We start from the raw sequence: 25,460 nt of genomic DNA, 5'->3' as shown, positions 1-25,460 counted from the left end.
CCAGAAAAATCCGCAGGTTTCATGGAAATGAAAGATCCACAAACAAACACAGCTGGTTTCAGCTTTGAAGCTGATAACCAAAGCGAGGCAGAGCAGAACCGCAAAATGAAAATCAAAAAACCAGACTGAAAACAAGAAAAGAAAACCCTTTTTCCCCTCAGCCTGTAGACGTGGGAGGGAGGGCTCGAGAAAGCTTTGGAAAGGGCAGTGTTTGAGAGCAGGGCTTCCCGGGCTGTGTCCCTGGTCATGCAGAGGCCCCAACTGCAGGCCTGACGTCCAGGGTATTCGTGCACACGACATGACCTTGGCCCAGAGAAGGAACCCTGATTATGGGGGGTAGGGGATGGACCAAGATAAAACCAAGTCGGGGTTGATATTTCCCAAAGAGCCAGTTGGGTAGATGGGACCATATTTCAAAAGAGGAGAATAACAACGTGCTTATAGGTGGCGGGAAGCAGACGCCTGCAAACTCTTCTCACATGGTAGAGGAGGACCTCGGCCTTTAAATGCCCAAGAGATGCCCTGGGAAGACATGTGTGGAGCTGCTCTGGGACTGTGGGTCTTTCCTACGTTTTCAACGTTAATTCCAAACCATCCTAGGCCAGCACAAAGGCGGATTCCGGCCATGATGCTTAGAGAAATGCTATTCATAGCTGCCCTGTTACTCTGCAAAAAGATTTTATGATTAAAGTGTAAACGTTATATCGCTGCATTTGACCATCACAGCAAAAAATGCAACTATTACTAAAAGCATCTTACCGGGAGATTTCCCCATTCTGTACTCACAAACACAGAAATATAGTCTGAGCTGATGACTGAGATGGTGACCTATTTAGCCATTATTAATTAAAAGAAAAGTGCATTTAAAACAACTGTAGTTTCTAATTATTCTTAAAAAAAAGATTGTATATTTTTTAACCAAATGGTTTTTTAACTCTTTTCTTATCTCCTAATGCTCCAAACTTTTCCACATTTGTGATATAAGATGAAGTTCCTTAGCCCTTCTCTCCTTTTACTGTAGGAAAAAGAGATATAAACTCCTTGAAAGGAGTATTTTTATCCTTTTATCATTCCTTCTCTTCCATGAGACACAATTTTATTTATTAAAAATTTTTATTGTGAAATATTTCAAACATGCAGAATAAAATTGAAAATAATATTTAGGGACCAGCCCGGTGGTGTAGTGGTTAAATTTGCACACTCCACTTTGGCATCCTGGGGTTTGCAGGTTCAGATCCTGGGTGTGGACCTATGTACGGCTCACCAAGCCATGCTGTGGTGGCATCCCACATACAAAATAGAGGAAGATTAGCACAGATGTTAGCTCAGAGACAATCTTCCTCAAGCAAAAAGAGGAAGATTTGCAACAGACGTTAGCTCAGGGCTAATCTTCCTCACTAAAAAAAAAAAAAAAGAAAGAAAAGAAAGAAAACATTTAAAACACTTACATACCCACTATCCAGTGAAATAAATAAATCTTAACATTTTGCCATATTCTCTTCTAATCTTTTTTTCTAGGAACAAAAAATACATAGATTTAATACATACATAATTTAAGCCCCTGATCCTTGATTTCCTTCCCTAATCCCGAAGTAAACACTGATCTGAAGTTGGTGAGTATTATTCCTATGCATGTCTGTCATATGTTTAATGCTATTGTGCTCTCCATATTCATTCATTAATAAATGTAGTATAAATCTGTAACTTTCAAAATTTTAAACAAATGTTATCATACTGCATTTATGACTATTAAACTCACTTCTTTCATTCAACATTATGTGTTTGCAATTTATCCACATGAATGGAGTTGGTTTGAGTACATTTTAATGCTGTGACATATCGCATTGCATAAATGCTGGAATTCTATTGATGAATATTTGGATTGTGTCCAATGTTTTGCCATGACACAGTTTCAATGATGCTAATTGCACGTGTCCTCGTGTACATCAATTCAAGCATTTCCCTGGGGTATATATACTAGAGGTCGAATTGCTGTGTCATAGTGAATGTCTAACTTAAACTTGACTAGATATTGCTGAGTTGCACTCGAAAGTGATTGTAAAATCCACACGAGCAGCGTCAGGGCAATCCACTTCCCTGGGGGCAGAATATCAGTGACCTTGTCTGCTGAGCTGTGATAATACTAGTCAGTGGTTTCTCTGTGCCAGGCCTTGGACTAAGCCATTCACACATATTATCCCATTAATTATGCCATGTAATCCTAGCAATGACCTTATAAAACAGCGCTTATCAATCCCATTTCACAGACAGGAATCAGAAGCCTAGAGAAGGGAAGCTGCTGACACAGGGTCAACCTGACATCAAGCGGTAGGCTGGTACTAGCAACCAGCTGTGTCTCACTCTAGAGCTCTTAAAAAGTAAATATCACTGCCTTCAAAAATGAAAAAACATCCTTTTTCATTAACCAGACACATGATTTGAAGCCACAGAGACAATAAAGTTAGCCAAGTGACTAAAAACTTGGTACTCATCCCTAAGCTGAACTGAGAGCTCCTGACTCCTCACTCCCATTTGTGAGGCTGGCATGAATGTCAAGGTTGTTTCCTTGATGGTTCCCCCCAAGCAACTGCAGAGGCTCTGAGCTGGGCGGCATCAAGGGCAGACATCCTTGCTTCCACAGCCCTGCTGTAATGGTGTTCACAGACCCCAGCCCCTCTTTCCAGGAACAGTCCTTGAGTCAGGGCCTCCCCACCATCAATCAGGTCACTGTGGAGTGCATCAGTCATGCAAACCATTTGGAGCATTTTTCCAAGAGAGGGAACAACATCATAAAGCCTTGGCAATTGAATCAGAACAAATGGATCCTAAAGACGACTTTTAGCTTAGGCCCCAGTAAGCCGTCGGAATGTTAAAAAGACACATGAACCTCAGAAGTGAAAGCAGAGAGTGAGAGGGAAATCCCCTCAGTCTGATGAATCAATTCCAGAAAAACCCTCTCACCCGGTCCCCATCCATCAGCACCAGAGCCAGAAGATGGGAAATGTTGGCTTTCACTCTTAGCACCTCTGTGTTACAGTTGCCCACACTCTGAGTGTGGTCAAAGAAAACTGATCCTGGGACAGAGACCAGGAAACGTGGACAGAGACTTGGTAAGAGCACGCATCAGAAGAGTGGGGCTCTCCCTTCCCACCTGAGATGCAGAGATGCTGACCTCCTGATGAGACCGCCTCGGGGCAGGAGCTCTGCTTGAATGCTTTGATTTTAGTTCATAGAAAGGCACTGTTAGGTCACGATAGTCCCTTGGGTAGACTGAAGTTCATCCTGGCAGCAGCAGTACTGCCTACTGGCCACCCAGTCCTTCCAGAGTGTTGTAGGAAGAGAGTGATGGACAGGCCAATTGAACTCAGTAGTTGTACCATAACCACAGCTTAGTGTATCACAGAGGACTCTTTAGGGGTAACTAGATCCCAAAACAGAGGAAGGGCAGGGCAAGAGTTAAGCACAGGCTTTGGGGTCAGCTGGACCTGAGTTTGAATTCATTTACTAGCTGTGTGGCTTGAGCAAGTAAGTTAACCTCTCTGAGACTCAGTTTCCTTGGCTTTAGAGAGGGAGGTAATATCACCAACCTCAGCAGGCTACTTGAATGATTAAAAAAATAATGTATTTAGAACATATAGCACAGTGTCTGGCACCTGGTTAACCCTCCTGCTCGCAATTATGGTGATTCAGTATGAATTAGAAAAAAGGTACCTTTCTTCAAGACATTTGACTGCCATCTGGCAGAAATAATTCTGCAAGTCTACAATGACTATGCAGTCAACGGTGCCCCCCAGAGTTGTGCAATGGACAACTTGCACAACCATAAGCACTGGCCCTGCAAATGCTAAGTGCTCAACAAACAGTAACTAATATTTTATTAGTAAGAATAAAAACTACCACCACCCAAGAGCTCCATGAGGAGTCTTTCAGATGGCACTGAATTCCTAAAGGAGGCTGTAAATGAGTTCCCAGGACTCCAAGAAGTGTGCAGAGCTCATGGATGGGGGATTTGGGAGGGGCAGTGTGGGAAGGTTAATGGAAGGTTGTCAGGCAACAGTCCCAGCAGGAGACAGGCAAGCAGAGGATTCAGAATTCTCGGGTCAAGCCCAAGAGGCAAGCCTCATCAGTCAGGGGCAAGTTGAAGGTCTGACAGCCAGGAGGTCATCCAGAGCTCAGCCTACCTCCCAGGACTGCACTGAGGAGCATATGGGGGCAATAATACATGTGAAAGAAAATGCCCGGGAACTGCACGGCACACCGAAAGGTTATTACTACCTTTTGCCCACCCATCTTCACTCTGTGAAATCCTTGTCCTGCCAACAGCCTGGGGAGGTCTGGCATTTTCAAAGAACCTTTATCACTTTATTATTATTATTTTTTACTAATTATAAAAATAAGACAATACATATATGTTTTTTAAAGACAATTTCACTCAAAAAATGGACCAAGGATATAAATGGACAATTCTTAGGATAAAAATGGTGAATAAACTAATAAGAAAAAAGCTAAATCTAAAAGATATAAAAATTAAAACAGTGAGACAATTTTCCACTCGTCAGATTGTGAAAAAAATTAAGACTGATGACATCCAAAGCTGGTAAGATTATGGGGAAATAGGAGCTCTCCCATCCTACTGGTGGCTGCATAAGGTGCTTTCAAACATTGTGGAAACCAATTTGAAAGTCTTTTTTAAAATCTGAAGAGAGTACCACCTCTGATTCCAAAGTCACACTTCTAGGAATTGATTTCACAGAAATAAAAGCACCAGAATATAGAGCAAAACATGAACATATGTTTTCTGCAGCCTTCTTGGTACCACCAAAAAAACCCAGAAATAAGCTATTGCTCATCAAAAGGATATAACTGAATAATTATGATTTTTCTATGGTATGGATCAATGTGCTGCATTAAACATAGGAGGCAGATCTCTATACATACTGACCTGCAAGGATGAAACTGATATAGAATCAAGTGACCTGCAATGACCCCAAAATGCAAATTGTAGGCCACAAGTCTATAAAAATTATGTATATAGTAGATACATACATATCATGTGGGAATATGTGTCACAAATTCAGGGGAAAAAATGGGAGGGACATACAGCAAACTGTAAACAGTGGTAGCATCTGGGGTTGTGACTGAACTGTCAAAAGTAAGAGGTACAGAATACTGACTTCCTATTTTATATCTATACAACTTTAGGGAGTAGAACTGTGGTTGATTTTCGCTTGTGATTTTAGCTTTGTTTTTTTTTTCCAAACAAAATTTTAAAAGCACATGCTCACATAGAGCAGTTGGGAAATACTGAGAAGTATTTTCATCCCGTTTTTGTTTTCTGTCTCTTCTCTTACTTAGGATGACATTATATCATGTCTGACCTCACATCTCTGCCTTTGTGGGACGCAGCCCTGTGATCAGGAGGGGAGGTCTCCGGGGCAGAAAGTCTAGTGCGCTGTCCTCAGCCATCAGGGCTGGAAGACAACCCCAGAGCTGGTCCAAATGCATCAAAATCGAGTTCACACTCTTTGCTTTGCAGATGCAGACACAGAGCCGCAAGGCACAGGCAGGGCCTGGAAGATGTTGTTACTCATCAGGCCGGGAGTTATTTACAAAGGGAATGAGCACTCAAAACATAAGCGCGTGTGTGGTTCTGATGGAAGAAGCAGCTGACTGAGGCCCAAACCAAACATTCACAACAAGGATAAACAAGCACAAGTCTTGAATGAGTCCTGGGGGTCTCTCCAGCCAGGTCCACTGCTTGTCGCTGATGTCCTTCTCTTTGCCAGAGCCTCTTTCAAGCAGCTCAGCTCCGTTATCCTCATCCTTACCAAGCCCTACGAGGCAGGTTCGATTTATCCCATTTTACCAATGAGGAAAGTGAGGCTCAGAAAAGATAACCCAGTTGCATAAGGTCACACAGCATCTAAGTGGCTGAGGCAGATTTTAAATCCAGTATGTCTGTCTAATGCTCTGACACATAGGTTCTAAAGGACAAATGACATCCCTGTCTCAAAGGCCTCTTCGTAAGAAACATTTGTGAAAAGGAGCTGTGCCCGAAAAGATGCCAGCCTGAAGCGGGCTTTGTGAGGGATGTCTCTTCAGTCCTGCCAGGCTGTCTGCTAAGAAATGGCTGGTGAGGCTTCCTTGGGGTGGTTCTCTGTGTGGGCAGGCCAGGAAGTTGGGAGTCTAAGTGACCGAGCAAAATCGGAAGGGTGGCCAGGCCTGACGCAGCCTCCCTGGAGCTTATGGGTCACTTGCTGATGAGTCCTGCTTACTCAAAGGCTGCCGCCAGAGAAGGGAGAACAAAAGCTGTTCTTGCTGACTCAGGAGCTTGGGCCACTGTGGGCATGTCCCCAAGCCCAGCACAAGCTTTCCTCATTCCATTTTTCTCATCTGTTGAAAAGTACCTGATCGGTAAGCTTTTGTTTTGAAAATAAACACCCTCTTGGATTCCACACTCTGTAGGCCAATCCCTTCGGCCTTTATTGATGCTTCCATCTCTCCCCTCTGCCCTCTCCTTCTGAAGAGATATTTTTCTTGTATTCTTTTGGGATTTGGCTAACAATCGATTTCTCCATGCTGGTGGAGTCATGGGGAAAGGTAGAGAAAGATCCTATTTAGGAGGGAGAGGAAGAGAGAGAAGAAATTGTGGGTGAGAAGGAGGCTCTGCTTCTGTATTTGGAACCCATTTCCATCTCTTTTTGCCTCGCTGGGATCTCAGCTTCTTGTCTATAATGACAAAGTATATATATATATATTTAACAGCAAGAATGAAAAATGACTAAATCACCTTGGATCAGATTAGTGAACGATAGCAGCTAATTTATCTACAAGCCAAACTAATAGATGTAGACATCTAGAGAGTTAAATCTGAGCAATTCTGGAACGCCCCTATCCAGCTCTGCTGAAAGTATTTCCTTTGACCTGCCCACCAGTGGTAGTTGACATTCTACTATTAGAATCATTCCTTGGGCTGATATTGTGCTTGTGAAAATGTACATCAGAATAACAGTCCCTCATATTTGCATAGGATGATGTGGTTTTTGAAGATCTTTCATTTCTCCCTTAACCTATTCAAATAAATCCTATGAGCACCTACTCTATGCCAGGTACTAGATAACATGCTGATGCTGCAATGGCAAGCAAGAGGGCAGAATAACAGGTTAACCAATGAGACCTGGGACTACACTCCATCCCTTGACTCCTGATCCTGTGCTCCTTCCATTTGACTACCTGTCACACTAACACCTGGGTGAAATGAGACGTTACACCTTTGCAATCTTCCTCGCCTTGGTGCAAATCAGTCCACTGATTCATTTTTTATGTGATAACCATAGGAGAACAGGGCTGGGCATGGGGAGAGGGAAAGGGAGGGCCCCATGGCGGGGGAGTGGGAGCACTGAGGGCCATCCATGGGATTCCAGGGTGCTTAGGGTGCACAGAAGATCCTAGGGATAGAAACCAGTGTGAGAGTGTTGCAGGGAGATCCAGAAGCACATAGAGACATTCCCCCTCACAGTGCTCCTTGGCAAGTCTTTTAACCATCACTAGTTGACTTCCTCTCCCATTTCGGACAGTGGTTCTTGTTAAATTCTCTCCCAAGCTCCTGATGCCTCCAAACACCTCTCACTCTCATCAGAGATCTCACCTTCTTTTAAGAGAAAGTCAAACTCATTCAACATGAGCCTCATAGATCATACTTTTCCGCACCATGATATCTCCTGTCTGCTCACTGGGGATGCGGCAGGTGCTTCTATGGGCCAATGAACTCCTTCTCCTACCTCTCCCATTTCCTCCAGGACCAAACATCTGAATCCCCCTGCTTTTGTATCTTCATACTCAACTTCCTCCGGCTCCCTGCTCTTGGTCTACAAATAGCCTGATTCTCTCCTATCTAAAAAAGTCTTTCTACCGTGCAACCTCTTCTCTCTCTTTCTTCATTGTCTGTAGCCTCCACCTCCTCCTCTCCCAGATTTTCCTCAACTCTTCTTTCGCCATCCCAGTGATTTTGTGTCAGATGCCAACACTGAACTTTCAGTGCCAAAAGTAATGGTCTTTCTCAGTCTTCCTCCTCCTCACCATTTCTCTTATTGAAAACTACTGACCTTCCTCCTCTCCCGGAACTGTCCCCATTCTCTGCTTCTGTGACACTATACTCAGATTCTGCCTCAACCTTGCTGCTGGTCCTTTTTTTCTCTTGCACTGGCTTCTCTGAGCTCCACACTCATGTATCCAAATGACCACAGAAAGAGAATTTGGCAAAGAGATGAAAGAGAAATGTTCAAGGAGACAGAAGAAGAACTCCAAAATGTCCAATGTCACAGAAGCCAAGGAATAAGCAAGTTTTAGGAAGGAGACGGGTGTCAACAAAATCAAATAACTCAGAGTAACACTTCTTAGCTTTTTCTAAGACAAATCCAGGCCTGAACACAATTGCACGAATGAACTAGGCTTCTGTGGTTTGTCATCTATAACAGAATTTTATTAAGGAAGGACCTCCTAGTGACTGGAATTGTCCAAGTAGAAGCTGGGGGACTGTTGGTCAGGTAGTAGTAGATAATTCTGCCTTTTCTCAGATTCTTTGACTATATGATATCTTCTCTCAGATTTTTTCAAAGGACTCCAGCATCACACCACCACCACCATCTTCATCACCATCACCATCTTTATTACCATTCTCTCCACCACCACCACTTTCATCATCATCATCATCACCATCAAGCGTCTTTAAATGGTCCCCTTTACTATGTACCAGGTTTTGTGCTGAGTGCTTCACGTATATTATCTTACTTAATGTTTCTATCAACTCTGAAAAGTCAGTTTATTATTTCAATTTTATAGATGAGAAAATCAAAGCTCAGAAAGGTTTATTAACTCATCCATGGCTACACAGCATATGTCCTAGAAGCAGAATTCAAACGCTAATCTGCCTGGCTGAGAGCATTTGCTCCCCCAGGCCAGGCTGCCCCTCTTGACATGTGAAAGACAAAGCTGCCAAGGATGTGTTCAACAAGCTGGTACAGAGAGGAGGTTCTTCTCAAAAATAAGCAAGAAATCTTGCCATAAATTGCAAACATGTTGGTTCCGGGAAAGTTAGCATTCTTAGCTCTGGTGTATTAAGACAAGCCTGTCTTTCAGCACACACATTTTCCAGCTTGTTAAATTGAGACGTCTCTACATCTGTTCATGAAGAGTTTGGCATCTCTGGAAAAATGCTGAAAATCTAAGGCAATGATCAGGAGATAAAAGTCCTCTCTTTTCTTATTTGCTTAGAAGGACCCCCGCAGTTTAAAATGTTTTCTCTATTAATATACACAAGAGAGTTTATTAATCCAAAATCAAAATATCTGTTTAAATAGAGACCAAAGGATTGAGGTCAAAAAGACATAGATATGACTTGCTTATCTTTAACAGAGTACAGTGAAACTAAATAGTGGCTTAATAGCATCTTTCCAACATTTTGTCTCCTAATGGACTTTGCAGGATTATTTTACGTTGAAAGTTTTCCTGTCCAATGCAAAAGTTCTTCACAGACTCTATTCTCATCCCTTACCCTTTTGGGAGATGGCGGGGGGAGAGGAGGATGGAGACGGGGGGAGGTGAAAAAGCCCTCTTGCAAATCCTTTTCCAAAAATCTTTGGCTGAACAAAGACTTTCCCATTTAAGAGCAGGTGACAGTAAGATCTCTCCCATAGGCAGCACATTAAGACTTTCTACAGAAGTAAACAAATCTGTTATGATGAAAGCCGGACATTCCTTAGGGCCAGGATCTAATGAAAATGTCAGTGTTTTATGCAGTTTAAAAACTGACAATTCAACAGTTTTACAGGAGCTATTTAACGTTTATCATCACTTACGAGAGCTCAAATGCAGACAAACAGAAGGGCAACAGAAGAAACCAAGTGACTCTTTGCTTAGAAGCCGCTATGTTATCCATAACCCAGGAGGGTTTTATAGTTTGTCAATTACCAGAACCCTCAGGCAACAGGGCACAGGTCTTGGCAAAGGCAAGTAGGAAATCTGCACTCCAAGACATAATCATCATAGTGACCATGCTCTGCACTTTCATTTATACCCCACCCCATTAAAGACCCAACCACTGGGAGTCAGGATACTAGAGAAAGCTATTAAACCAACTAAAGGCAATGCATTAAGAGCCTCTGAGTGCCAAATTCTGCTTTAGATACTGTCCAAACCACTATGAGAAGAGAAATAGAATATGTAACTTCCAAGCCAGTAGGGGGGGAAATAAAAAGAAATAAAGAAAGCACAGTCAATTCAAAAAGGACAGTAAAGAAGAGAGAAGAAGAAAAAAATCCACCCATGAAAACAAGAAGACAAAGTTAAGTCCAGATAGGTCAGTTACAATACATACAAATAGCTTAAATTCACCCATCAGAAAAGACAGACACACCAGATTTTTAAAAAATCATCCAGCTTTACGTTGGTTATAAAATGGACCAGTGACACACAAAGGCTGAAAACAAAAGGATGGAAAAAAGCATACACTAACACACTAACCAAAAAGATGTTGCTATAGCAATATTATCAGACATAACAAAATTTATAGGTAAAAGCATTAATTGGGATAAAGGGAGATATTAATTAATGATAACACAAACCACCCACCAGGAAGCCGTAACATTAGTTTAAACATTTAATACAGTCAAGATCAGAGGCTAGAAATAAAACAAAAACTGATAGACTTACTAAGAGAAATGACTAAATCAACATCATCATGAGTATCTGAATGCTTATCTTTCAGAAACTAAGCAGTTAAATAGCTAAAACAATAATAGAGATATAGAAGATTTCAGTAACATTATTTATAAGCTTCTTCTAGAAAACACACAAATAATATGTACTCGAGGACAGAATAGACATTCTCTTCAAGTACACACGGAATATTTACAAAAGATTGAACATGTGCTCGGCCATTAAAAATCTCAACAAATCCCAAAAAGTGATATCACATGCTCGACATCTGAACTTCTCTGTTGAAAGAATAATAAAATTTTAGAACCTTACACATTAAGGTTATTTCACCTAGCTCTTTGCTTAGGAAATTGTTCCCATTTTCCAAGGCTTTTCTTGGTGTCACCTCCTCAGTGATGCCTTCTCTGATCACCTCAGGTAGAGAAGCTCCCTCCATCCCCAGTCACTCTTCACTGCATTGCTCTACTGTATTTTCTTTGTGCAATTAACTGGTCTCTGAAATCCACTTGTTTGTTTGTTTACTGGTTTATTGTCTCTCCCCACTCCATCCTAAAATGGAATGCATTTGCAATCTCTCACTCCTGGAATGGAGCCTGGCACATAGTAGGCACGCAACAAATATTCGCTAGTGTCAGCCTGACTTGGCAGCCTGCAGTGCTCAGAGCCCCTCATAAAAGTGCTGATCTCTCCCCTAGAACAGATCACAGGACGTTAGGATTATTTGTGTGACAGTCTCACTAAGGGATAGTGAGCTTGTCATCATATCTGCACATGTAATAGATGCCAAATAAATGGACGTTGAATAAACTCTGACTTTCCCCATGTGCCAGAAGAAATTGGAAACCTTGAGGAGACATGTGACCTGCCTAATGAGACACCTTGTTAGTGAAAGTCCCTGATTCCTGACTGAGCATCACTCTGACCCCCTCCAAGTGACCTCTGACTCATATCCTATTATGCGTGGAGGCTGCAAATGAGGACAGAGAAGACAACTTGGAAATACCTTTTTCTTCAAACTCGGTGTTTCTTTTACTATTATATAGATACTAGCCTTTGCCAAATGTATTAAAACTGACTCAAATAATCATTTCTTATACTAATTGCATGTCTGTACAAGGACTGCATTTTCCAATTAAAGAAACAAGTGATAGAGCTTAAAATAATAGCTTGTCAACTCAAAATCAGCCATGCGGCCATATTATCAGCACAACAGTTAAAGCAGGAGGAATCACTGTGTGATCTTGGACAAGTCACCAGTGGGCCTAAGCCTCAGTTTGCATATCTATGAAATGGTCATAATATCAGTACTTACTTCATAGGTTGCTATGAAGACCAATTAGATTAATCCAACAAAGCACTGAATAGAGTATGTGTCCCAATGAGATCTATAAATATCACTAAGATTTCAGCCCTTTGCACAGGCAACTCAATTACTTTGCATTAGTTGTTGGCAAGTTTTGTTCAAGAAACTGGTTTGTGATAATCTGCCTTCCAGAGGTCTTCCGGAGATGTAACACTGTTATAGAATGAGTCTCAAGGTTCCTTTGAATCTGATTAAATCCATTCCTTTTGTGAGACCTGAGCTAGAAAAATCCTGGCCAATGCCAGATGTATTTGTTGAATGGCCTTTTTACTGAAGATTTCAGGAAGATGAGGCTGCTAGAGGTGCAGCCAAGATGACAGCATTGATTAACAAAGGGGCATATTGTCTGGCACATTCTTCTCTAACTTAACCCTCCTCCTGCCTCAGAAGGAACTATTCTAGAATGGAAAGTTTCCACCATAAACATCTGCTTGCCAGATCTACCCTAACACTGTAGCCACTGGTGAGGGCCATCAGGCACTAAGGATTTTCCCTTAGATTGGGAGCTACTTGAAGAAGGGCACAAACAAACCTCAAATTTATCATGGAAGACAGGAGCAGCACAATTTTGATAGAGGCTCCTTTTAAAGATCAAAGATTTTTGCATACCTCTCCACCTAAGTAATTTTATTTCTCTTATCTTTTGATTCAGAAAAACACCTGATGATGAAAAGCTACTAGGAATTCAGTAATGTTTTTAAAAGAATTTTTATTTCAGAAGTCACAATAGTGTCTATACACATATCAGAAATTGTCACACATGTATTTATGAGGCATTCTATTCTAGTCTAGGGTTGATCGTGTGTGTTTGTGTGCGCACGTGTGTGTGTGTCTTTCGAAGCTTCCCAAGGGGCTTTAGTCCACAGGTAGAATGTAGTTCACTAATGTAAAATGTAGAATTTGCTCCCTTTAAAGCAGGGTTTTTAAACATCAGCACTATTGATATTTTGGGCTGGATTATTCTTTGTTGTGGGGGCTGTCTTGTGCACTCTGGGATGTTTAGCATGGTACACGGCCTCTATCCATTAGATACCAGTAACACCCTCCTCATACACAACTTGAGTTGTGATAACCAAAAATATCTCTGGGCCTTGTCAAATGTCACCTGGGGGGCAAAACTGCCCCTGACTGAAAACCACTACTTTAAACTCTCTCTCTGTTCTAGCTCTCCCTAATGAAAACTGCTTATTGAGGCAAGCTACGCTATAGAAGAAGAGGAATGAATTTGGGGTAAGCAATTCTCAGTTGGAATACTCACACTTCAAACGTATGAAATTTTGATTAGGTTGATGATCATGATGATTTTATCTATTTATTTTGTACGTCAGAGTTGATCCTGCAAGTGGAGTTTGGGGAACAAAAAGGGCCCTGGACTGGTAGGCAACCCAAGTTCTACACCCACTTCCACTGGAAGCCAACTATGTGACCTTTGGTAAATCACATCTTTTTCTGGGCCTCAGTTTCCTCTGGGCATCAGTGTAAAAGCACATATGAGGCACTGAGGCAGAGGAGTACAGCTACGATGGAAAATGGAAGGGGATTTCTACCATCGCCCACCCACTAGAAATGCAATGATGAATTCACAATTGGCATTAAAAGCGGCTAAGAGCTGAATCACCACTGCAGAAAATACTATCGGTGAAATAAAGCATAAACTTGCAAAGTTATCCTAGAATATTGAGATATAATTTATGAGGGACATGGATACAGCCGTTAGACAGTGAAGAACCTGAGGATAACAGATGCTCCAGAAGAAAAGGCTAAAACTAAGGAAAACCCCAATAAAGTTATGCAGATGGAAAATATATGTAGCAGGTTAAAAGGGCTTAGTGAACACCAAGAAAATTTAAAGGACACAAATAGAGTCTGGCAAAATTATTGACTTGTCTACACAAAGAAAAAACAATCCACAAGCATCCAGTAAGAAAATAACAGGCTGCCTTTAAGAAGCACAAATCGGACCCGCCTCAGGAAGCAGCAGATATAGGAGTGCATCCCCACTCTCATGCATGACACAAGGCAAGTATTTGTGTCTACCATCTTCCCCACCCAAGCCCAATTTTTTTTTTTTTTATTAATGTTATGATGGATTACAAGCTTGTGAAATTTCAGTTGTACATTTTTGTTAGTCATGTTGTGGGTACACCACTTCCCCCTCCGTACCCTCCCCCCACCCCCCCTTTACCCTGGTAACCACCGATCAGATCTCCTTCTCAATATACTAATTTCCACCTATGAGTGGAGTCATATAGAGTTCGTCTTTCTCTGACTGACTTATTTCGCTTAACATAATGCCCTCGAGGTCCATCCACATTGTTGTGAATGGGCCAATTTCGTCTTTTTTTATGGATGAGTAGTATTCCATTGTGTATATATACCACATCTTCTTTATCCAATCATCAGTTTCTGGGCATGTAGGCTGGTTCCACGTCTTGGCTATTGTAAATAATGCTGCGATGAACATAGGGGTGCAACGGACTCTTGAGATATCTGATATCAGGTTCTTAGGATAGATACCCAGTAATGGGATGGCTGGGTCATAGGGTATTTCTATTTTTAACTTTTTGAGAAATCTCCATACTGTTTTCCATAGTGGCTGTACCAGTTTGCATTCCCACCAACAGTGTATGAGGGTTCCTCTTTCTCCACAACCTCTCCAACATTTGTCGTTCTTGGTTTTGGATGTTTTTGCCAATCTAACGGGGGTAAGGTGATATCTTAGTGTAGTTTTGATTTGCATTTCCCTGATGATTAGCGATGATGAACATCTTTTCATGTGTCTATTGGCCATATTCATATCTTCTTTTGAGAAATGTCTGTTCATGTCCTCTGCCCATTTTTTGATCGGGTTGTTTGTTTTTTTGTTGTTAAGCAGTGTGAGTTCTTTGTATATTATGGAGATTAACCCTTTGTCGGATAAGTGGCTTGTAAATATTTTTTCCCAATTAGTGAGCTGTTTTTTTGTTTCAATTCTGTTTTCCCTTGCCTTGAAGAAGCTCTTTAGTCTGATGAAGTCCCATTTGTTTATTCTTTCTATTGTTTCCCTCAACTGAGGAGTTACAGTGTCCGAAAAGATTCTTTTGAAACTGATGTCAAAGAGTGTACTGCCTATATTCTCTTCCAAAAGACTTATTGTCTCAGGCCTAATCTTTAGGTCTTTGATCCATTTTGAGTTTATTTTGGTGTTTGGTGAAAAAGAATGGTCAATTTTCAATCTTTTGCATGTGGCTGTCCAGTTTTCCCAGCACCATTTGTTGAAGAGACTTTCTTTTCTCCATTGTAGGCCCTCTGCTCCTTTGTCGAAGATTAGCTGTCCATAGATGTGTGGTTTTATCTCTGGGCTTTCAATTCTGTTCCATTGATCTGTGGACCTGTTTTTGTACCAGAACCATGCTGTTTTGATCACTGTAGCTTTGTAGTATGTTTTGAAATCGGGGATTGTGATTCCGCCGGCTTTGTTTTTCTTGCTCAGGATTGCTTTAGCAATTCGCGGTCTTTTGTTCCCCCATATGAATTTTAGGATTGTTTGTTCAATTTCTGTGAAGAATGTTCTTGGGATTCTGATTGGGATAGCATTGAATCTGTATATTGCTTTAGGTAGTATGGACATTTTAACTATGTTTATTCTTCCAATCCATGTGCAAGGAATGTTTTTCCATCTCTTTATGTCATCGTCTATTTCTTTCAAGAAAGTCTTGTAGTTTTCATTGTATAGATCCTTCACTTCCTTGGTTAAGTTTATCCCAAGGTATTTTATTCTTTTCGTTGCGATTGTGAATGGGATAGAGTTCTTGAGTTCTTTTTCTGTTAGTTTATTGTTAGTGTATAGAAATGCTACTGATTTATGCACGTTAATTTTATACCCTGCTACTTTGCTGTAGTTGTTGATTATTTCTAATAGTTTTTCTGTGGATTCTTTGGGGTTTTCTATGTATAAGATCATGTCGTCTGCAAACAACGCGAGTTTTACTTCTTCGTTACCTATTTGGATTCCTTTTATTTTTTTTTCCTGCCGAATTGCTCTGGCCAGCACCTCCAGTACTATGTTGAATAGGAGTGGTGAAAGTGGGCACACTTGTCTTGTTCCTGTCCTCAGAGGGATGGCTTTCAGCTTTTGTCCATTGAGTATGATGTTGGCTGTGGGTCTATCATATATGGCCTTTATTATGTTGAGGTACTTTCCTTCTATACCCATTTTACTGAGGGTTTTTATCATAAATGGGTGTTGGATCTTGTCGAATGCTTTCTCTGCGTCTATTGAGATGATCATGTGGTTTTTGTTTTTCATTTTGTTGATGTAGTGTATCACGTTGATTGACTTGCGGATGTTGAACCATCCCTGTGTCCCTGGTATAAATCCCACTTGATCCTGGTGTATAATCTTTTTGATGTATTGCTGTAATCGGTTTGCCAAAATTTTGTTGAGGATTTTTGCATCTATGTTCATCAGTGATATCGGCCTGTAGTTCTCCTTCTTTGTGTTGTCCTTGTCAGGTTTGGGGATCAGAGTGATGTTGGCTTCATAGAATGTGTTAGGGAGTTCTCCATCTTTCTCAATTTTCTGGAACAGTTTGAGGAGAATAGGTATTAAGTCTTCTTTGAATGTTTGGTAGAATTCTCCAGAGAAGCCGTCTGGTCCTGGACTCTTGTTTTTGGGGAGGTTTTTGATTACCGTTTCTATTTCCTTACTTGTGATTGGTCTATTCAGATTCTCCATTTCTTCCTGATTCAGTTTGGGGAGATTGTAGGAGTCTAGGAATTTGTCCATTTCTTCCAAGTTGTTCAATTTGTTGGCATATAGTTTTTCATAGTATTCTCTTATGATCTCTTGTATTTCATTGGTATCTGTTGTGATTTCTCCTCTGTCATTCCTGATTTTATTAATTTGCGCTTTCTCTCTTCTTTTCTTGGTGAGTCTGGCTAGGGGTTTGTCAATTTTGTTAATTCTTTCGAAGAACCAACTCTTTGTTTCATTGATCCTTTCTATTGTCTTTTTTGTTTCAATATCGTTTATTTCTGCTCTTATTTTTATTATTTCCCTCCTTCTACTGACTCTGGGCTTTGTTTGTTCTTCTTTTTCTAGTTCCGTTAGGTGTCGTTTGAGGTTGCTTATGTGAGCTTTTTCTTGTTTAGTGAGGTGAGCCTGTATTGCGATGAATTTCCCTCTTAGGACTGCTTTTGCTGCATCCCAAATGATTTGGTATGTCGTGTTCTCATTTTCATTTGTCTCCAGATAATATTTGATTTCTTCTTTATTTTCTTCAATGATCCATTGTTTGTTGAGAAGTGTGTTGTTTGGTCTCCACATTTTTGCACCTTTCTCTGCTTTTTTCTTGTAGTTGATTTCTAGTTTAATAGCGTTATGATCAGAAAAGATGCTTGATATTATTTCAACTCTCTTGTATTTATTGATGTTTGCTTTGGTTCCCAAAATATGGTCAATCCTTGAGAATGTTCCATGTGCACTTGAGAAGAATGTGTAACCTGCTGTTTTTGGATGAAGTGTTCTATATATATCTATTAAGTCCATCTGGTCTAATTTTTCATTTAATTCTATTATTTCCTTGTTGATTTTCTGTCTGGATGTTCTGTCCATTGGTGTTAATGGTGTGTTGAGGTCCCCTACTATTATTGTATTGTTGTTGAGGTCTTCTTTTAGTTCTATTAAGAGTTGCTTTACAAATTTTGGTGCTCCTGTGTTGGGTGCGTATATATTTATAAGTGTTATGTCTTCTTGGTGGAGAGTCCCTTTTATCATTATATACTGTCCCTCTTTATCTTTCTTTATCTGTTTTGCTTTGAAGTCTACCTTGTCTGATATTAGTATAGCGACACCTGCTTTCTTTTGTTCATTATTAGCTTGGAGTATTGTTCTCCATCCCTTCACTCTGAGTCTGTGTTTGTCTTTGGGGCTGAGGTGTGTTTCTTGAAGGCAGCATATTGTTGGATCTTGTTCTTTGATCCACCCTGCCACTCTGTGTCTTTTGATTGGGGAGTTCAGTCCATTTACATTTAGAGTGATTATTGAGACGTGGGGGCCTACCACTCCCATTTTGTGTCTTGTTTTCCGGTTTTCTTCAGTTTCCTTTGTTTCTCGTCCCATGGTTTAATCTGTTCTGATGTAGAGCTGCTACTCTCTGTTGTTGTCCTTCTACTTATCTCCTCTGCTCTTGGTTTTGTAGCCCCTTTCCTTTTTTGGATTTTTCAGGAATGAGGGTTTTCCTGAGGATTTCCTGAAGAGGAGGTTTTGTGGCAATGAACTCCCTTAATTTTTGTTTATCTGGGAAAGTTTTTATTTCTCCATCGTATTTGAAGGATATTTTCGCTGGGTAGAGAATTCTCGGCTGTAGATTTTTGTCCTTCAGATTTTTGAATATATCATTCCACTCTCTTCTAGCCTGTAAAGTTTCTGCTGAGAAATCTGCTGATAGCCTGATGGGGGTTCCTTTGTAGGTTAGTTTCTTTTGCCTGGCTGTCCTTAATATTTTCTCCTTGTCGTTGACTTTTGCTAGCTTCACTACTATATGCCGTGGAGTTGGTCTTCTTGCATTGATAAAGTTTGGAGATCTATTGGCTTCTGTCACCTGAAGGTCCATCTCCCTCACCAGATTTGGGAAGTTCTCAGCCATTATTTCTTTGAATAGGTTTTCTGCCCCTTTCTCCTTCTCTTCTCCCTCTGGTATACCTATAATCCTTACGTTGCATCTCCTAATTGTGTCTGATAATTCTCGGAGAGTTTCTTCATATCTTTTAAGTCTTGCTTCTCTCTCCTCCTCTGCCTGCAACAATTCTATATTGCCATCTTCCAAATTGCTAATTCTTTCCTCCATATTATCGGCCCTACTGTTCAGAGCATCTAGATTTTTCTTAATCTCCTCTATTGTGTTCTTCATTTCCAATATTTCTGTTTGGTTCTTCTTTATCGTATCAAACTCTTTTGTGACATAGCTCCTGAACTCGTTGAGTTGTCGGTCAGAATTCTCTCTTAACTCATTGAGAATCTTAATGATGGCTGTTTTGAAGTCATCGTCATTTAGGTTATATATCTCATTTTCTTTGGGATTGTTTTCTGTGTATTTGTTGCTTTCTTTCTGTTCTGGAGATTTAATGTATTTTTTCATATTGCTTGATGTTGTTGATTTGTGCCTCCGCATGGAGATAGAGTTTAGTTGCTCCTTTCACTTGTTTCAGCTGCTGCGGTGGGGGGAGCAGCTGTTTATACTTCACCAACCAGGAACCCTGTCCGTAGTTGCTAACTGGGCCTGGGCCCCTCTTCGTAGCCACAGTGGCCCTTTGGATTCCCTCCTCTGCCGTGGGGGCCGTCACAGGGGGGCTTCAGGCTGCAGGTGCCTACTGTTGCAGCCCACCTAGATGTGCTCTCTCCTTGGGGTCTGCAACGGTGTTATGGGCTTTTCCAGCAGCCAGGGGTGGGATCACTTATATTTGTCGCTCCGTTGCTGTCGGCACCCACCAAATCTCACTTGTCCTCTATGGGTCGCAGGAGAGCTATTGGCATCTTCTACAGTCTGTGGTTAGTACACCTAGCTATGCTGCTTTTGCCCTGGGGTCTTCCAGCCTTGTGGCTGGTGCACCCAAGCCCAATTTTTGTTGATAGATCTGGGATTTCAAACCAAAACATTTTCATTTTTGGCATTATATCCCTTCTCTTTTAGAAGCCACTTTTGACACACGTGCTCTTCTTTGAATCCATGTTTATAACAGTGGTTTATGATGCTCGAGACCGATTCAGGAAGAGGATGGGGCCTAGAAGAGTGCTGATGAGAGCAGAATACTCATCAAGAGAGCAGAGGAGCTGTGCACAAGCCACACTGCAGGCTGCTGAAGCTGTCCTGTCCACGAGCCCCACACCAGAGCAACGGCGTCGGAATCCCTGAGGCGGGGCCCGGCTGAGCGCCCACTTGGCTCTTATGGGAAGCTCGGGTTGGGTGATGATCCAGTGCCATTCACCCTATAGGCCCTGCCACATGGCATCTGAACAGGTGACTGGAGTGGCAAACCCGGGCATCGTTCATGTTGCTGTGGTCCACAAGGGCCCTCTTCTGCATATCCTAATCAGGGTTGCATACTGTCCCAACAGGGACCAGGGAGGTAACATGAGGGAGAGACATGAGCCTGGTGTAAGCAAGGCAGACATCAGCGACCAGTAAACTGGGGAGGACAGGTTGGGATGAGGGGGATTGCTGTGAGAGTCTATAGGAATACAGCCCCCTGTAGCCCAATCATCTGATTTTTGCCCCAAATCCGTAAAGCTGGATTGTATGCGCTATTTGCAGGTTTGAGGGGCCCTGTGTGGCCAGGCAAATAGCCACTTAGGCAGAACTGACTTGTAGGCTCTATTTGGGACCCTAGCCTCAAATTTTTTAGGTCTGCAGAAATGGTCCCTTGATTTCAAAGAAATCCTCTGTCTCCTCAGAAACAAGCTAGGCCTTTTTCAGTAAGTGGAAACCTAGGTGCTCCAAATGATTATCTTCATCAATTCGTTAATTTTTTAAAAAGCCACTCAGACGGCGCTGAGGTTCAACGGCTCCCTGTCTTTTCATGTTCACCAGGCTTTGCGCAGACAACCAGTGAGCTGTACTCCGGCACTCTAATGTGTCAGAGCTCAGGCCACGAGTTCCCTCCGATGGGAGAGTTCTGCCTCTCTGAAGAGAAGCAGACATGCTCAGAGCCTGACCCTGGACTGTCCATCCTAAACGACAAGACAGGGAGAAACAGCTGGGGCTTCCACAAACCTCAGTGGGACAGGAACACAAAGGGCTTCAGAAGCCAGAGTGAGTTTAACACTTCCTCTCTAATAACCAGCATTGACTAGAACTTACCGTGTGCTGGGCATTGTGTTTCTGTGCACAGTTTAACAGTAAGTCCGTGATAACTGCTTTTGGGCGGGTGGAGGGATAAATGAATGAATCAGGTATTGCTTTTATTTCACACTCCTGAACTCAGGCCTCAGCATCGTTAGAGCATTTGGATTTGCAGAATCTCTTCTTTCATGTCAACTATTTCTGAGTGCCAGATCTGTGTAAAGTCAGCATGTCAGGGATCCCCCCCAAAAAGGAAAAAAAACAATAGACCGAGAACCTACCCTCACGCTGTGTCCTGGCAAGGACAGGTGAGCCATATGTAGTGATGACTCCAGGTCAAGAAGGCAGTGGGTGAAGACAGTTCCTCACTCCTAGGAGCTGCTGGCCACACCCAGGAAGATTCTCTGAGGATTCTTAAAATGCCTCCCTAAAGCCCACATAAGAATCTTCCAGGGTATGGCAAATGTCCCCCATAGACAGCTTTGCTCTCAAGGGGGAGATCAGCAGAGGCTGCCCCGAAAAGGAGGGATCTCAGAGAGACGCGCTGGAAGAGATGGAGGAACCCACAAAAGGCAGAGAAGGAAACGCCAAGGTGCTGGTGTCACACCTGGGCAGAGTGGTTTTAGTGTTGCCAGGGGACACATGGAAATTTCAGTCTCTGTAGGGAGGAGCCCTTCCCTGGGGGCTCACCCTGCAGCAAGTTTTAGGGTGTTTTCCCCCATGTGGTTGCTCAGAAGATCCTTTGCTGTGGCAGCCTCTATGGACAGAGTCCCAGCTAGTAAGCAAGATGGTGCCAGCTCCCTGGGGACACTCTCCCTTACCCCCCACAATGCCACCAACCTAGACACATACCTGAAAAAAACACCTGGTCATCCTTTAGTTCTCAGCTTCAACCTCGCGTCCAAAGAGAAGCCCTCGCTGCCAGCCCCAAAGGGAGCCTTCTTCCCTGCAGCTCTCATGGCTCTCCTACCCTTTGAAGCGCCTCTCACCTTTACTCCTGCAGTGATTTGCTGAAGTCTCCTGGTCTCTGGCCTGTGGGCTCCTGGAGGGCGTGGACAGGGCGTGTCTGTCCTGTACACATGTGCATTCCCAGACACCTAGGGCAGACTAGATTCGCCTTCCAACAGGGAGGGCTTCCCGGCAAGTCAGGGAGCTGCCGTGGTGAGAAGGAGACTTTCCTCAGGTTCCTGGGAGGACGCTACAGGGCAAGGCAAAACTGAAAGGCCGCCAGGAGCACTTCCCCACCACCCACTTCCGGGATGGCAGCTCCAAACCGAACTTTCCCTCCTCTGCTGAAGATCTCGAATGAGAGGCTTCCCTAAAAGCAAGTAAGGCCCCAAACCAGAGATGCTACCCTTATAAAACGACACAGCCTGACCCTGGGAAAGAGCTGTGGATAGTCAAAACCAAATCAAGACAAAAAGCAAAGCCAAAACACCACTGCCCCCGTTCTTGGCTCTAGCAGTCCCAGATCTTTAAGAACCCCTTTCCCTCAAATTCAAGGTTTTTTTCTTTAACAAATCATATTTAAAATATGTTTCCCTTTCTCATTTTGAGGAGAATGCTAAGAAACCATTATTTCATGTTCAATAAAAATCCAAAAGCTTCTCTGTTCCCAAATCACCTGGTACACTTAATATCCCAAAGATCAAAATTGGCATTCACAGGTAATTTTCTCAAAGATAAAACATAACGATCATAGTTACAATCTGTCCTAAAACTAAGTGAAGACAGCAAGAATCATGCATCAATGTTCCGGTACCACACAAATGCTTTCACACTCAGCATCTCACATCTCCAGCCATGTGTATTCAGTTCCCAGTGTGTGGCTGAGCACTGTGCCTGCTGGGCCAACACTCAGAGAGTGAGATCAATCAAACACATGACACTAAGATTAAACTAAACTATGCTTAATATTTCCTTAATGATGTGGCAGGTCCTTTCAGATTCTGCTATGATACAAGATGAGTCCACCTATATTGACTATCACATTAACATATTATCACATTAATCAATATAAATATCATTATATTACTATATTAACCAAAGGGGACATTGGCTTAGAAATATTGCACTGTATGAAAACATACTTCAGCGACCAAGCCTATTATTTAACCTTTGCAATGCTCTCTCTTCCTTCCTCCTCCTCTACATTCCTGCTGAGACCACACTCAGTGGGGAGGTTTGGGGATCAGAAAGAAGGCGAGTGGTGTGGCAGAGCACTGGGGGAGGGAGAGGGCAGCAGCAGATGAGGCTGGGCAGGTGGGCAGGGGAGGGAGCATGCCAGGCTTTGCAGGCCTTAGCCAAGCTTTTATATTTATTCCAAGAACAAAGGGAACTGCCTGAAGGGACTGAGGAAGTGAGTGTATGATGTAATTTACATTTTATACAGATCATTCTGCCTACCTGTCTGGTGAATTTATGCCTGGTGCCCATGATTGGATCGCAGGCTTGTGGATGGTAGGGCTATAGGTACAGGTCTATCAATGCCCTTACCTCATGCACGCACAGAAGTGTTAAACGAAGATTTCTCAAACTTTTGTGTACAGCAGAATCCCCAGGAAGCTCATTCAAACCCAGCTTGCTGGACCCCACCTGCAGAGGGTCCAATTCAGTAGGTCTAGGTGGTGCCTGAGAATCTGCATTTCTAGCAAGGTTCCAGGTGATTTTGCGAAATAGGTTGCTGTCTAGACAGGGCTCTTAGAGAGTCAGCATTTAAATCTGTTTGCTGCATAAATCAGTCAATAAAGGGACATGAGAATGTATTTTCAAAGAAAAACAATAGAAGCAATCAGTGGTTCGAGTTTGACCTAAAATGGCAATCATCTCTTCTAATTTTTCTATTCTTAAATTATTCCCTTCACCATATTATGCGACAATAACAAGAGGACTAACCCCTACGTGCAGAAGTGCTCTGAAAGGAAATACATTGTGATTAGACAAGATGAGACACTTCAGAGCCTGCATCGCCAAGTTTAATTATAAATCAAATGTCATTCAAAGATTTTTTGTGTGTGTGCAAAAGTATGCGATTTATTTGTGTAGGCAGTAATTACCTGCCTCAATCCAGAAAGGATATGAGGTAGTGAGGCAGCTGTTGGTGCTAATCCAAAACTGAAAATTAAACTAAACTTTCCTTGGAATTCAGGAATAAAGCTCACGCTGGCCCATCCCTGTCTGGTTCAAAGCACATGGCGTTGGTGAACACACCTTCTATGAGAGGAGGTTGTTCAAACTCTCTTTCTTGAATGAACCCCCAAAGATTCCAATTTAGGTGTTTACTATGCCAAAGCAGAACTGCAAGTGAAGAATGCAAAGTTAATAGAAACTCAAAACCAACAAGGGAGAACATGCTTCAGACCTAGGAGAGGTGGCAAGACCCCTACACAGGAAGCAACTGGGGTCTCTGAGGGTTCACCTCGCTCTGCCACATATGAGGCTGCGGTTTTCATGTGCAAACGTCCATCCACCCAGAAATTGTCATCACTTGCAACCAACAATAGGCAGTCCAAACTTAGAGATGGCTGAGAGCTTGGGGGTCAGTAGGAAGCCCTCTTGCCCGAGGCCTACAAGGTCATAGGTTCACATTCTGCTTAGGGAAAAAGCTGGTTAGACATACCTCCAGAATTGTGTAGGGCTATACTTAAACACCACCGGGTGGGCCTAAATGAAATGTCATCTATTGAGCAGTTATTCGGGTCTCACGGTCTAAGAAGTTGACCAGGGATGCAGGCTTTCAAAGCGTCAAAAGCCAGAGAATCAAAACAAGAAAGGCCGTTGAAAATCACAGTCCTTGAAAAGCAAACAATAAATAAAATAGGAACCAGTGAATGAACCGTACTCTCTGTCCACATAGCAAGACACGAACAACATGAGGCCAGTGCAACAATTTACACCATGTGGATGACGAACCTGGATTCTCGTCCTGTGCTGGTGGGAAGCATGGAAAAGTCTGGCTATGAATTAAATACAAAATAGCAGCCCCTCTACACTCTACAAAAAAATAAAGCACATGTGAGCCCCCAAATCCAAGGTCATTATGCAGAGTCTCTCTGAAACCCAGCTCCCCACGGCATTTGCAGTTACCCACCTCCAAAAGGGGAAAAGTAAACATTGGACCTGCTCTGGTGTTAAACCGCCACCGGCTCCTCCCCGCTGTCTCCCTCCTCCTCTTCTTCTTTACAGACAGGTAAAGTTGGATCTCTTGAAGGAACTGGGGGCTCCCACTCTAGGCAAAGGTTGGACAGGTGATCAATGTACAGCATGAGATTTGACTGTGCCTCCGTGCCTCCGACAGAGCTGGATCATCTGGGGCAATGAAAATTATAAGCAACAAGAAAGCGGTATTAATAGCAAGGGTAGGGAAGCCCAGGCAGCACACACCACGATTCCCTAGGACACCCAGCAACTCTTCCTTTCCTCATTCAGTCATTCCGAGTACATACCAAGCACTGTGCCAGGCTCTGGCGATATAGTAGTGACAAATATGAACACAAGGCCTGCCCTCATGGAGCTTATAGGCTATTTAGGACAGTGAGACAAGCAATTAAAGGACAGTG

General features: G+C 42.5%; 1 protein-coding gene across 7 annotated transcripts in view; it reads right to left on the bottom strand.

Annotated features, from left to right (window-relative positions):
* ERC2 (ELKS/RAB6-interacting/CAST family member 2) overlaps positions 1-25,460 on the bottom strand; it is a 912,338-nt gene that overhangs the window by 79,953 nt on the left and 806,925 nt on the right. For 4 of the 7 annotated variants that reach the window (XR_011496408.1, XR_011496409.1, XR_011496406.1 and 1 more), the window contains one exon: positions 25,021-25,209. The exons of the other annotated variants lie outside the window; for them this stretch is intronic. The gene's annotated coding sequence lies outside the window, so the exon portion shown is untranslated. The remainder of the gene's footprint in view (positions 1-25,020; positions 25,210-25,460) is intronic. 7 annotated transcript variants of the gene reach the window in all.

This window comes from Equus asinus, chromosome 21 (assembly GCF_041296235.1).
Source record: "Equus asinus isolate D_3611 breed Donkey chromosome 21, EquAss-T2T_v2, whole genome shotgun sequence".
Lineage (NCBI taxonomy): Eukaryota > Metazoa > Chordata > Mammalia > Perissodactyla > Equidae > Equus > Equus asinus.
The sequence above is the reverse complement of the archived record's forward strand: the minus strand, read 5'-3'. Positions and strand labels throughout refer to the sequence as shown.